Genomic DNA, 13,484 nt, shown 5'->3' with positions numbered 1-13,484 from the left:
TCTCCTACCTTCCAAACTTTACAGAAGCTCTCCTGCCAGAAAGTTTCATATCAGCACACACTCCGTTGTAGAGTGAAAATCTCATTCTGGTGATCACATATTTTTCACATAGCATTTTTTTTTGCATGCAAATTTTAATAACCTTTGCAGAAATGTCCCCGAAGTTAAAGCAGCAAGAAGACAACCATAAGAGGAAGAAAATGACCTCAGATGAAACGTAAAATCATTGAAAAACACTAATGTGGTGTGAGCGTTGCTAATTTAGTACGCATGTACTAACATTCTACATCAACTATTTGCACTATCCTCAAGAACAAAAACAAGATTAAGGAGACAGATGCTTCAAAGGGAATGACAAGAAGATCTAACCAGTCGCTTCGTATTCTGGACGATGTAGAAAGGATGCTCCTTATTTGGATAAATGAAAAGCAATTACAAGGCAACACTATTAATGAGAACATAATTTGTGAGAAGGTGAGAATGATTTTTGTTGCCCTCGTCAAGATGATGCCAGGATCAGCAGGCGAAGAAGTGTCTAAGGGAAGCTGTGGGTGTTTCGAGTAGATAAGAACCAGTATCCACAGCACTGCAAGGAATGGTGAAGCAGCCAGCTGCGACACAAAGGCAGCAGAGAACTTCATCAGCCAATGAAAGACTGTCTCACACTGCTATTGTGTGATGTGTGATAATGGAAGTGGCGATTTGGAAATTAATCTGTTGCTTGTTTGCCATTCAGAAACACCATGAGCCCTCAAGAAGTGTAAAGTCCAGAAGAACAAGTTAAATGTGACGTGGAGGTCCAGCACAAAGGCTTAGGTGACACTTGATCTTTTTTGTGATTGGATCGATGAATGGTTTGGTCCTTCTGTGCCAAATATTTGCTTGAGATGAATCTCCCACTCCATGTCTTGTTTGTTATGGACAATGCTCCTGCCCATTATCCAGACTCACAAGACCACTGTTGCGACTCGCCGATCTTTCAAAGTGCCGCCACGCAGTTACGCGACATCCTCTATATGCGGCGCTGCCTGCCAGCCATGCAGCAGCCGCGCCATCTAAGCGGCCAAGCAGCCAGCGGCTGCCAGACTTGGACTCATTGCCAGTGCTGATTTGAATTTTACCGTGCTCACATGGCTTGCTTTGTCAACTTGCTCTGTGACTTACATGTGTAGTGTCATTTTGGAATATATGTATTCAACTTGACGTTATAACAATTGGCAATGAGGATGGGATGGTATTCATCTGCTGCAGCAAACTGTCGCTGCGATCGATGCCCTTCCTCGCCCTACATATATTAAGGAACTGCAGGCCTTCTTGGGGAAAATAGCATACTATCACAGGTTTTTACTGTCTGCTGCTTCCGTGGCTCAGCCGTTGCACCGCCTGTTGCATAAAAACATGCCTTTTCACTGGTCCGCGTCATGCGATGCACCTTTCCAGAAATTGAAAACTATGCGAAAAAAGGCCCCGTGCCTGGCTACTTATCGACCTGGCCAACATCTCATTCTTGCCACAGATGCCTCTCAATACGGGGTTGGTGCAGTCCTTGTACACAGTTTTTCTGACGCTTCTGAACAACCCATTGCTTCTGCCTCCAAAATGCTCACGGATGCCCAACGAAAATATTCTCAACTTGAAAAAGAAGCTTTGGGCATTATTTATGCTCTTCATAAGTTTGGTGTTTTCTTTTATGGATCCAAGTTTCATCTTGTTACGGACCACAAACCACTTGTTTCCTTGTTTCATCCATCAACGTCGCTTCCCGACAAGGCTGCACACCGCCTCCAGCATTGGGCTCTTTACTTGTCTCGTTTCAATTATGAGACTCATTTCCGGCCGATGGCTCAACATGCGAATGCTGATGCACTGTCTCGCCTTCTCATGGGTCCTGATCTGGCATTCGATAGGGACGAACTTTTGTGTTTCCACCCGGATGTCGCCGAGCAGCAGGTTGTGGACGGGTTCCCCACCACCAGGGACCGGCTGGCGGCTGCTACGGGTTCTGACCCTACCCTCTTCCGGGTTTTACGCTGTATTCAGGATTGGCCAGATCGCCCATCCGCTAAGACTTCTGATCCGTTGCGGAACTACTATGCTTTGCGTTACCGCCTCACAGCTAGGGATGGTGCTATCCTCCTGTCCACCAAAAATGCTTTGCCGCGTGTTGTGGTACCTGCGTCTTTGCGTGCTTCGGTCTTGCGCCTCCTTCACCAAGGGCACTGGGGTGTCTCTCGCACAAATTCTCTGGTACGCCGTCATGTGTACTGGCCTGGCACCGACTCTGAAATAGCGCACATGGTCGCTGCCTGCGGCCCTTGTGCGTCACAGGCCGCCGCCCCGAAGTCATCTTTGTCACCGTGGCCTTCGCCTGAGAAGCCCTGGGAGCGCATTCATGCTGACTTCGCGGGACCTTTTTTAGGTACTTATTGGCTACTCGTAATTGACACCTACTCTAACTTTCCTTTCATTGTCCGTTGCACGTCGCCTACCACCGCGGCAACCACAAGGGCTCTCACTCGCATTTTCTCTTTGGAAGGCCTTCCCTCTACTCTTATTACTGATAATTGTCCGCAATTTGTCTCTTCCAAATTTGCGGATTTTTGTGCTCGTCACGGTGTCATGCATGCCACGGCCACTTCGTTCCATCCCCAATCAAACGGTGAAGCTGAACGACTGGTCCGCACATTTAAGGCTCAGATAAGGAAACTTCTTCTGCTGCTGATGATGCGCTTCTCCAATTTCTGGCTTCCTACCGTTTCACCCCCATGTGTGACAACAGCCCGGCTGAGCTCTTACATGGCCGACAGCCCCACACGCTACTTCATCTTCTGTGGCCTTCCACCTCACGGCTGCGAGTGCCTTCACTTGGCCGGTTCACCGCCATCAACCTTGTATGGGTACGGGGATATGGCAGGTGGCCAAAATGGAGTCCGGGCCACATCTTACGACACCATGGCTGGTGCCTGTATGAAATCCAGACGGACACGGGTGTTGCAGTGCATCATTCGGACCACCTTCGGCCTCGTGTGCCGGCAACGCCTGTTCCGAATGCCGCTCCACCACCTTCGGCTCTACCTGATACTCAGAATCTTGGCATCTCTCATTATTCACAACACAGCCCTCCCACCGCCATCTCAGCGCCAGCACAAGAACGGATGCCACCAGGAGACATGCCCGTGCAGGAACCGGATGACCATCATCTGTCGGAGCAACTCTACTCGCCTCCTTCTCCTACGGATGCCAACACATCGCCCATGTCTCCTGTTATATCAACCGGAATTGCTGCAATGGGCAGATTGGCGCACAGGGCCCCGGCACATTCGACCCCTATGTCTCCTGTCATCTCGACCCATTATCATCGGGGACACTTCCGTCCGTATGGGAAGCCTCCTCCTCGAGACTTTACGGCCAGTCAAACAACACCTATGGACGTTAGCAATCTACAGGCCACCTCCATCAAGACCAGTGCAAAAAATTCAAAGGGGGGAAAAGTGTTGTGACTCACAGATCTTTCAAAGTGCCACCGCGCAGTTACGCGTGTCCTCTATATGCGGCGCTGCCTGCCAGCCATGCAGCAGCCATGCCACCTAAGCGGCCAAGCAGCCAGCGGCCGCCAGACTTGGACTCAGTGCTGATTTGAATGTTACCGTGTTCACATGTCTTGCTTTGTCAACTTGCTCTGTGACTTACATGTGTTGTGTCGTTTTGGAATGTGTGTTCAACTTGACATTATAACAACCACCTCCTCGAAGAATCTCAATTCGTCAAGATCCAATTTCTGCCTCCCAACACCACTCCATCACTCCAGACTATGGACAAGCAGATTGTTTCTAACTTTAAGGAGCTCTACACTACAGCACTTTTCTAGCATTGCTTTGAGTTGACTGAAGCTACCAAAATCACTCTCAGAGAGTTTTGGAATTTCAACACTGTTGCCTGCATAAAGATGATCAAAAAGATGCAGGGAAGGGGTTAGCAAGAGAACTCTCACTTCTGCATGGAAGAAGCTTTAGTCGGAGTGTGTTGTCGAATTTGACATTGAGGCATTTGAGTACCCGTGGAGCCTGTAGTCAACGAGATTGTGTCTTTGGCCAAGAGCTAGGAACTAGAAGTGGGTAACAATGATATCGATGAGCTTGTGGAAGATCACAGCCAACAAATGCCCACCAAAGAACTTATGGAGTTGCAATGTGTTTCACAGCAGAATTTGTGAAGAGTAGTTCAGAGGAGGAGGAGGAGGAGGAGGAGGAGGAGGAGGAGGAGGAGTTGGCGGTAACAGCAAAGCACCAGTCTTCTGATGCAATTGGAGAAAGGCTGAAAGCAGAGGAATCGGTTGCAAAATTATCACCCCAAAATGCAGTGGCTATGCGCACTACAAATTTCTTTGGTGACAATGCTGTGTCGAATATTCGTGAAGTGTTGAAACATCGGCAGAAACAAATGACTATTGATAGATTCCTAGTCAAAAAGACTTAGCTATGTATTGTGAATAATAAGGTACGTAATACTGTAAGTATAATTTTGTTTGAATAAGATAAAACTTTTAGTACTTTTTCTGCGTGGAACGCATTATTGTGTTTTACATTAATTTATGTTTTGCTTAATGAGTATTTCACACTACGAGTAAGATTTTGGAAGAAAATATGCTTGCTATGCCAGGTTCCACTGTACAGGCTGCTACACACAATATGTGAACACAATCTGTGGTACACTGCAAGATGATTTCTAAAATTGGACCAATTTACATGGAATGACCAAGTGAGCTTTAGTTCTGCCATAGACAAGGACTAAAGCATCCAGGATGTGCTGAAAACCAGTTGTAAGCTGCCTGAAGATGACAAAAAAATGTACGCAAACACCACAGTAACAGCAGTCTCTCAAGTTCCACGTAGATGTAACTTGTAACAGCGATTTCAATATAAAGTTAAACCTTGTACAGTCATTAAGTGAGAGTAAAGTTTGGTGTTTGTTTTGTGTTGTACTTCATGGGATTATATATTTTATGACAATGTAACACCAAATATTAGGTACTATTTATTTCCGTTATTGTGTGCATAAAGCTTGGCAATAGCAAATCACCTCCACTAGAAATTTGCCCAAGAGGGCAATGTGGGATTGTGGAATAGCGTAGCCAGCAATATCGTGAACTGCAGAGATACGCAGAAAGCATTATTTGCAAAACATTAACAACATTCTTAAAAATGATAACAGACAGCAATGTTTCTCAAGAACTTCTGATAAGGATTTGCGTACAAGTTACTCTGTAACTCACACCCACCTCATTCAGACAACTCACACCCACCCCATTCTGACATTTGCAGCTCTCAATTATTAATGAACATACCAAACAGAACACGATCTGTGCATTTTAGTCCAAGATCAATGACAGAGTTGGTTACAGGTGAGTACACAACCACATATACAAAAAATGATGTGCACTGAGGGAGCAAAGAACTTTTATGGGTGAGTTAATAATTATGAAGTAAATGCAAATTAAACAGTTTCTCCCTACCCTGTGATTCAATGACCTGCCCACAGTCTAGCGCTCCATCTCAAATGACCTCATCTTTGATGACATGTTAAAGACTATAGACTAGTCCCATCACACAATATAATGGAATACCTGAATAGCATATATGCAGAATATGTGGACAAACTGCACTATGAAATGAACTTGCTAATCAACAAGAAGCCACACCATATGGCTATTCTGTCAAGTAATGTTCTATAAATACAACTAAACTGTTCCACACTAAGTACTTGGGACCAAGATCACCAAGGCACTAACACCTCTGGGAAACTGAAAATTTAAGAAGACCATAACTATATGGAAGACATCCATACAGTCGTCTGGTTACAATTACTTGATAGATGACACTTCACATATTGGAGCTGGTTTGCTCCAATCTGAGCACTCAAACTCACTCTAAACCATTCATCATTGCCAAATTGCCACAACAATTGATCAGCTAACTTTCTTTCTTGATGTGTTTCAATCCTGAATCATGGGTCTGGCAATTTTATTTCAGATGTCTTCACACATGACAACTACAACAACAACGACACACACACACACACACACACACACACACACACACACACACACACCAATGCCAATGAAATACACACACTTCATAAATAGCACTTACCAAACACAACTGGATACTTTTGCACACGATGCGATTTAGTGTCACATATACTGTTATCATAATCACAGTGATCATCTTACATTAGAAAATGTTCGAACAACACTGCATAAAGCCAAATTTTTGAAGGCTGCGATCCATCCTTGAAAAAAGGTCACCACATGAATTAATGTAATTACTTACCCCAGTGTTAAGGTCTAGTGCAATGGTTATTAACCTGACATAAAAGGTCATAGGTTCAAATCCCGTCAATTATAACGATTTCTTTTTAATTTCAAAATCTAAGTTTATTATTTTAATTCTATTAATTGGTTTAAATGCAAATTTTTTATTTCAAATTCTTTGGCACACCATTTTCATCATCACACTGACTTTTTTATTTGCTCCAATTTTTCTTCCTATCACTTTTTTTTGTTCGGTTTCTGCTTGTGTCACCTATAATCTGCAACCAAGTGCCAATGAGGACTTCATCGGTTGGTAACACAGCAGCTCGTGTAGCCAGTGTGAGACGTTTCAAGCAACCAATGATAGGGAGAAATACAGTTTACTTTTAGTGCTGACACCAAATTTCTCCTGTCTTGAGATTGGTCATAGAGGTTAACTTTAATTGCTGTGAACAAAGCGATTGTGACCCTAAGCTCTGTTGCGGATTACTGACTGCCTTTTTCTCAGATACATCGCACATTACAAGGTAGTGGTAGTCTACATGCAAGGCTGCAAAACACATCGTCGGCCACAGTGCAGTTATTGGTCACTTAAATCAGCTGTCGACAGAGCATCTCACATTTCTGATGTACTTCATGCCCCAATTCCAAAACTGCTCCGTGTTTCACATTAACAGCATTTGTAAAGAGCCCTGCCCTGTTTGTGTGTCACTAACAACCGAGCAGCAGGTGAAGGTCAATGTGACACCACTGCAATAGCAAGTGGCAGATTTCAACTATCAAGAAATTTTAATTGGACTACAGTCTCCTGTATGGAGTCCCTTACATTTTGCAAACTATGCACTGGTGTTGCAGTATTAATTTTTCTATGTGTGTGTCTGCCTAAATGTGGCACATTTCTTCACCAACTGAACATCTGGGAAGGGAGAAGACACTGACGAGCTCTCTACCCTCATATTAGCACATGATTTGACAGCCATTGAGTCCTAAAACACAGGCAAGATAGTGAGCTTTACCCGATACTTTAAACTGCCAAGTTGTGTGTGTTGCAGTGAGTACCTGCTGGTTTCCCAGATATTGTTCCCTCCACACTGCCGCTCTCAGTCACCACTTTTCGAGCAAAGAACCTCATCCTCTCACCATATCATCACATTTTCGATGCCCGAAAACACAAACAACGAAAAAATTTTAAGAATGAAACACGAATAAAGAAGATATCCCAATGTATTGTACAAGATGTACAGTACCAAGCAAAGGAATGCTGTAACATACCAGTAATGTTGAGGAAACGGAAGGCACCGGTTTCCCCGAATGACAAGGAATAGTCATCGCTAGTCAGCTCGCAAACATTTTTCTAAAGAATTACAGCACAACAGTTCCACAGGGTGGGTAAACTTTACCTGCTTCAACAAATATGTGACGTAATATTTTTTTATGGCAATATGCTTGACAGAACACATCCTCAGCTAGGTAACCCGCGAAATGTTTGGTTTTTCTGAAACATCATGGGGTGGCATCCTTGACGTACTGCCACATTCTGTCCATGTTGCTAACGTGAACGTAACAATCTTTCATATCTATTAAGTTCAGACTATGGTTCACTGTATGGTACAGGAAACCTTCAGTACCATGGGTGTTGTATGAACTGTAGCTGTCACAAACAACGTCGTCATTGGAAGGACCTTTTCTGTTATTATTCTGAACAACAATTCCTTCAACTGGCACGAGGAAGAACTTTTCAACCTTCGCTGAATTGCACTAAACACCCTATTTCCTACAATCTCATGGCCTTTGTTGTGTTTCCTTTTCTCAAATTTCGTTTTGTCAATTGACAACCAAACTGTTGCTTTCCAACCTAACTTCTGGGCTTCACTAACTCACAACTAAACTGTTGCATTCCAACCTAACCTAGACCTCTGGCTATGTTACAGATCAGGCTTGTCACCACACTCCTGGAATCGCGACCTATTTGTAGAATAAAAGTCAAACGACAAACAATATCAAAGTCACTGCTTCACTGCAACCAATTTAACCCTAAATCTCTAAATCCTCCTAGAATTAATGATTGCAACTGGTACTAATCCACAATTTTAACAAGACAACTGTTAGTATAGGGTGTAAAAGAGGACATTTTGTACTTATTTTTTATGTGAAATATCAATTGAAACCTTATAATTATAATTAACTAGTGCATAAACAATAAATATTGATTTCCTCTGAATAAAATATGGAACAGTAAAACTCATGATGGCTTAGTAACAATGTCACAATGTTCTCCCCTTTAATGTTCTAGGATTAAGTTCTGTTGTTACGCCCATGCCATAACATACCCTCAGAAATTGCAATATTGAAACCACTACATATTTGGAATAAAAGAGCCATATATTTCTCTCAAACAAGAATAGAAATGTCATTGCTTCATTTGCATCATAAGATGTCTTACATCCCACCTAACCACAACTCTGATGAAAAGAAAAAGCAGGACCAAGATCATATATGAAGTCATAGCTCTACATGTTCGTATACTATACATATTTTAATTTAAATGTACTCGCAACGTAATACATTATTGTTAACTGAATAGATCACGTCTACTCACTGTAACTGGCTAACTAGATCACGTGTCCTGTGCTCTGATTGTGTAACAAAAACACATTGTACACCACAATCTCGATTTCACAGTTTCTGAATCCAATGCGCCGCATTTGGAGGATTTCATATTTACAGTTGCTTATTCTGCAAATATGCAGTTTCAATGCTGCAGCACATTAAAAATATACCCAAGAAATGTTCTTTTCTTGTTGGTGTGTTGTGCTACAGTGTCTGAAAGTGCGATGCCAACATATAAAAATTTTACCCCGTATAAGGCAACTCTGATGTAATTAGGGATTTTTAAGCTTATTTTTACACAATAGCTCATTTTAAACAATATGAAATATGCTATTCAATTAGACATAGATGCATTTCTTTCTTTGTTCTTGTCTGGTGTCAATTTTTGAAAAGGTCTGTGTTGAAGAAGTCGACTTTCTCAGTTTTTCTTTAAGCAATACATACTTGGTTTTTTCATATTCTACACATTTAAATAAAACTGCAGAAGAAATTTAAGCTGTTGGGAGGTAATGCTAGACAAGGATAAGAGATCTCCCAGGAAAGTTAAAAATTCACTGTAGGCTATTCTTGACAGAATGAAGATTGCTACCACAAATAGGTTTAACAAAGCTCCAAGAACATTAAGAATTAAAATTTGTGCCCTATCTCCGCAACTGTCTACTGAGCACTGTGGCCCACATCCTGTCTTGAGGGGGAAAAAGGTTTATGGACTTGGTTATGGACTGCTCAAACATAGTTTTCGGATAGTAATGAAAATCTCTTTATGATGTTCTAAAGCTGTTGCAAACAATCAACTTGGAAAAAAGTGATTTAACAGCTGTCTCAAGAGTAACAACGTTTCTTCACAAAATGATGCTAAATGTGGAGCTAGAGGTTCTATTAGTGGGAAGAAAATTAAGAAACTGATTCCATGATGTATCTGAATGATAAGGATATGTCAAAATGACTCTAGCAGAGATTTTAATACAGATGAAACCACCTTTTTTGTCTAAAGGGGAATTAATCGTAGATTGTTATGTTTCTCAGCCAGTCACTACAATACTTTTTGTCAATTACTTTTCTGTTCAACTTAATTATTGTAACTTTTCTCTACTTTATGCATGTCTGTTTTCTTATGTGCTTGTATAAAGAACAATTTGCTTTCTAGCAAACTGATTCTACAATTATTTAAAGCCTGAGTTTTATAAACCCCTTTTTATGCTAAAGACAATCTGTATGTCAAGTAATGGGGTCAACGGAAGCATCTGATTCCACCCATTTGCTTCGACCCATGATATAAGGGTGTTGTTGTGTGACATCATTATGGTGCGGAGTTTGAGTTGGCTGTATTTGTAGATTTGTGTTTGATGGCATCCTCTGCTCGCGTGTATGTTTGGGATGTTGTGTTTTTGGTTTCTTTTTTCATAGTTGTATGTGGTGGTTTTTCGTATCAATAGTTATAGTTGACCTATATAGGTCAAGGGAAATGACCGATTCCAATTTTCGTATTTTTGTATGTAGGTACTGGTGTTTTGGTATTGTCAGCTGTGGTTAAAGGAAAAGTCTGATTCCAATTTCCATAGTTTTTGCTGTAGGCGTTGGTGTTTTGGTATCGTCAGCTGCAGTTGAATTATATAGGTCAAGGGAAGTGTCCAATTCCTGGAGATTTTGTAATTTTTTTTTTTTTTTTTTTTTTTTTTTTTTTTTTGTTCATCATCTTGTGTGTTTTGGGATAATGGTGTTTCTTTTTTTTTTTTACCATTATATTTAGGTTGTCCCCTCCCTAAAACCCTCAATTGTTCCGTTAGTTTGATTTATTTTTGGAGGGAGATGTTATTGTCTTATTTATACGTACTTTCATGTTTGTTGCCATGTGCATGCAGTGATATCATAGGAGCCACTACTGAATAAGCTTTCAGCAAGGCAGTTAAAATTTAACCCCTCTGTTTCTCATGTTGTTTACATTTGTGCACTAAAGAGAGTTGCAATTGCATTTGTGTACTGAAAGTCCGTGCTGTGTTCACGAAATGGAAGACTCAAAATTTGCTTTTGTTAGTATAATAAAAGATTACCCAAAGAATAACAGCAAATTGCCCTACACTAGAAAAAGAGAAAACTGATAGATTGAAAGAGCTTAAGCTATGATATACGACAAGTTTTAGAAAAGACATTACATTATGTGCATATATTTAAAAAAGTGTACAACATGAAGTCATAATTAAGCTGCAAGACTAATTTGAAGAACACAGCCTGGAACATGAAGATAACTATAACAAAATGGCAGGAACTTGAAGGGGACAAGTGTAACCCTATGAAAAACAGAATTCTGGTGTCATCCTCTCATTTTTCTATTATAGGCTTAAGGTGTTGTGGTTATGAATTATCAAGCTGTTTATTGTTTATCCTGCAGAAATAAAACAGTTTGTGGTAAAAGTAGTCTATTTTTGGTAAACCTAGTAGGCCTACAGTGGAGCATTACGAAAAATGAACAGAAGGATAGCCCGCCACCCGATGTTTCTGCATAATCCAGCTTTCTATATACACTCACTTCAAAAAATAACCATGAAACAATATCAGAGTCAGGGGCGTTTTGTAGCAGGGGCATCAACATTGACAAGTGCACCTTCCCCAAGAGTATAGTTGTGGAATCACTTGATTCCAACCCTATCCATTTCGAATCATAATAATTTTGGCAAATGTCACCAACCGTGATTGCAAATCCTCCTGATGTAATAGGTACTGAAGAGAGAATTGCTGCTTTGTCACCTGTTTTGGCCACAAACTACAAAAATTAAATATGGAGACAGGAAACTGAAAAATGATTTAATGCAGAGCTACAGAGCCTGGTTCTGCTGTACCAGCTAGAGATTTTGAAGTCAAAGTAGTGATTATGATGCGAGACGACGAAAAAGAAAAATGCTTTACATTCCCTTATGTAGCAAAGAACAATTTCACTTTATTCAGCATGGTATTTTCCACTGTAAGCCTTCTAAAATTAAAAACAATTCTTTAAATTATACTTTATCGTCATTCCATATCCTCTTAAGGATTCAACACAATTTTCTTTACAGTGCAGCAATAACTAGTTCCAGTTTGAAATGTTACAGGTCAAGCAATTTGGGCACTTATTTACTGTAGTATCTGTAAACACCTTCACAACATCGATTTTTGGTAAAAGAAAAATTGATGAGAGAGGTGGAAGGAAAAACACTAAATTCCATTTTCTTATGTGGCAAGACAACAATTCATAACTTACATCAAAATAGTATTTTCTTCATTCGAAGTGATAATTTCTCCGACCACCTTTAACCTCAGAATATTCTCAAATACTCTGAAGTATATTTCCCGTTCCAGTCATACAATCCATTATCTAACTTCCCCCCTCCCCCCCTAAATTTGCAATGGCCCACTAAATTATTTAAAATTTCAAAATGTGTTAATCCCCGTTTAAATTCTCAAGAATATGGATACATACTTTGTGGAAAGGTTAAAAAATGGCATCATCAAATCTAATGCCGTTTCACGGCAAAGCAATCGGGCTGGAGCACTGTAGTTTTCGTAGTCCGCTCCAATAAAATGTCAGCATAAAACTTCGAGTAAAATATAGTAGGAACTCAATTCCCCAAAAATTTCTTCCTCTATCCGGTTGACAAAGATACTCTAAAGCTTCACAAAAACACGTAACAAGAGATGTAGTACAATTATGACTTTTGAGAGAGATCTAGACAGAAATAGGCAGTATTCAAAATCGTGATTTAAAAAACAATACACGGTAATTAAAATAGTACTCGAACTCCCTCAAGGTTAACTCTAAAAAACGGACACAAACTAAAATAAATCGCGGTACAGATTTAACAAACGCTGGATATTCATGTGCAGCAAGCTCCGGGGCACACAACATTAAAGCATAAGTAATTTAATTAAGAAGCACAGAAGTTGAGCCTTACATATGGATTCTTCTCAACTACATACCTCAAATAAAATCACAGGCCGGTTACGTACAACAAATAAATCACCTCTCCACCATTTACAAACAATACAACTATATTCTCAAAGATGATTACATGTCAAAGTTACAAGTACAATAACTGCTCGTTATTGGCAAGAAGTGATGATTGGCGCCAACGCAATATCAAAATGCATGGATTTCAGATGCATCTGCATCTACTTCTAAGAACCAACGTGTAGTACATAACAGACAGTACTACGCATTCTGTCAGTTACTAGGGCACCTTTCCGTTCCATTCAAGCATGAAATTTATTTATTTATTTATCCACATAAATCTCTTTTTCAGTACAAATATTAATCCGGGTTCACACAGGCAACAAAAGTATCGCCACTGCTAATGGCAAACTGCAGTTGCTTTGTAGTTGCATGTGTGAAGTCCCAGTTTTCGGTGGCGCCATTTAAGAAGCGCAACTTTTGTCACGCCACAAAAAGTTGAACTTGGTTCTACTTTGTTGCGCCATTTTGCCCTCTCCACAATCGAATAACGTCATTCGATTGCTACCTCGCGGCTGGATTCAAACCTTTATAGTGAGGATTCGTTCGCAGAAAGTGCTTTTGTTTGTGCGTTTGCTATTA

At 40.7% G+C, this 13,484-nt stretch overlaps 1 protein-coding gene across 2 annotated transcripts in view; it reads right to left on the bottom strand.

Moving 5' to 3' along the window:
* The window catches only part of LOC126481666 (negative elongation factor D), a 209,027-nt gene extending 196,085 nt beyond the window's left edge, over positions 1–12,942 (bottom strand). For both annotated transcript variants that reach the window (XM_050105594.1, XM_050105595.1), the window contains exon 1: positions 12,872–12,942. The gene's annotated coding sequence lies outside the window, so the exon portion shown is untranslated. The remainder of the gene's footprint in view (positions 1–12,871) is intronic.
* Positions 12,943–13,484: the final 542 nt, after the last annotated feature.

Source organism: Schistocerca serialis, chromosome 5, assembly GCF_023864345.2.
Source record: "Schistocerca serialis cubense isolate TAMUIC-IGC-003099 chromosome 5, iqSchSeri2.2, whole genome shotgun sequence".
Classification (NCBI taxonomy): Eukaryota; Metazoa; Arthropoda; class Insecta; order Orthoptera; family Acrididae; genus Schistocerca; species Schistocerca serialis.
This window is presented reverse-complemented; position numbering and strand designations above follow the sequence as displayed.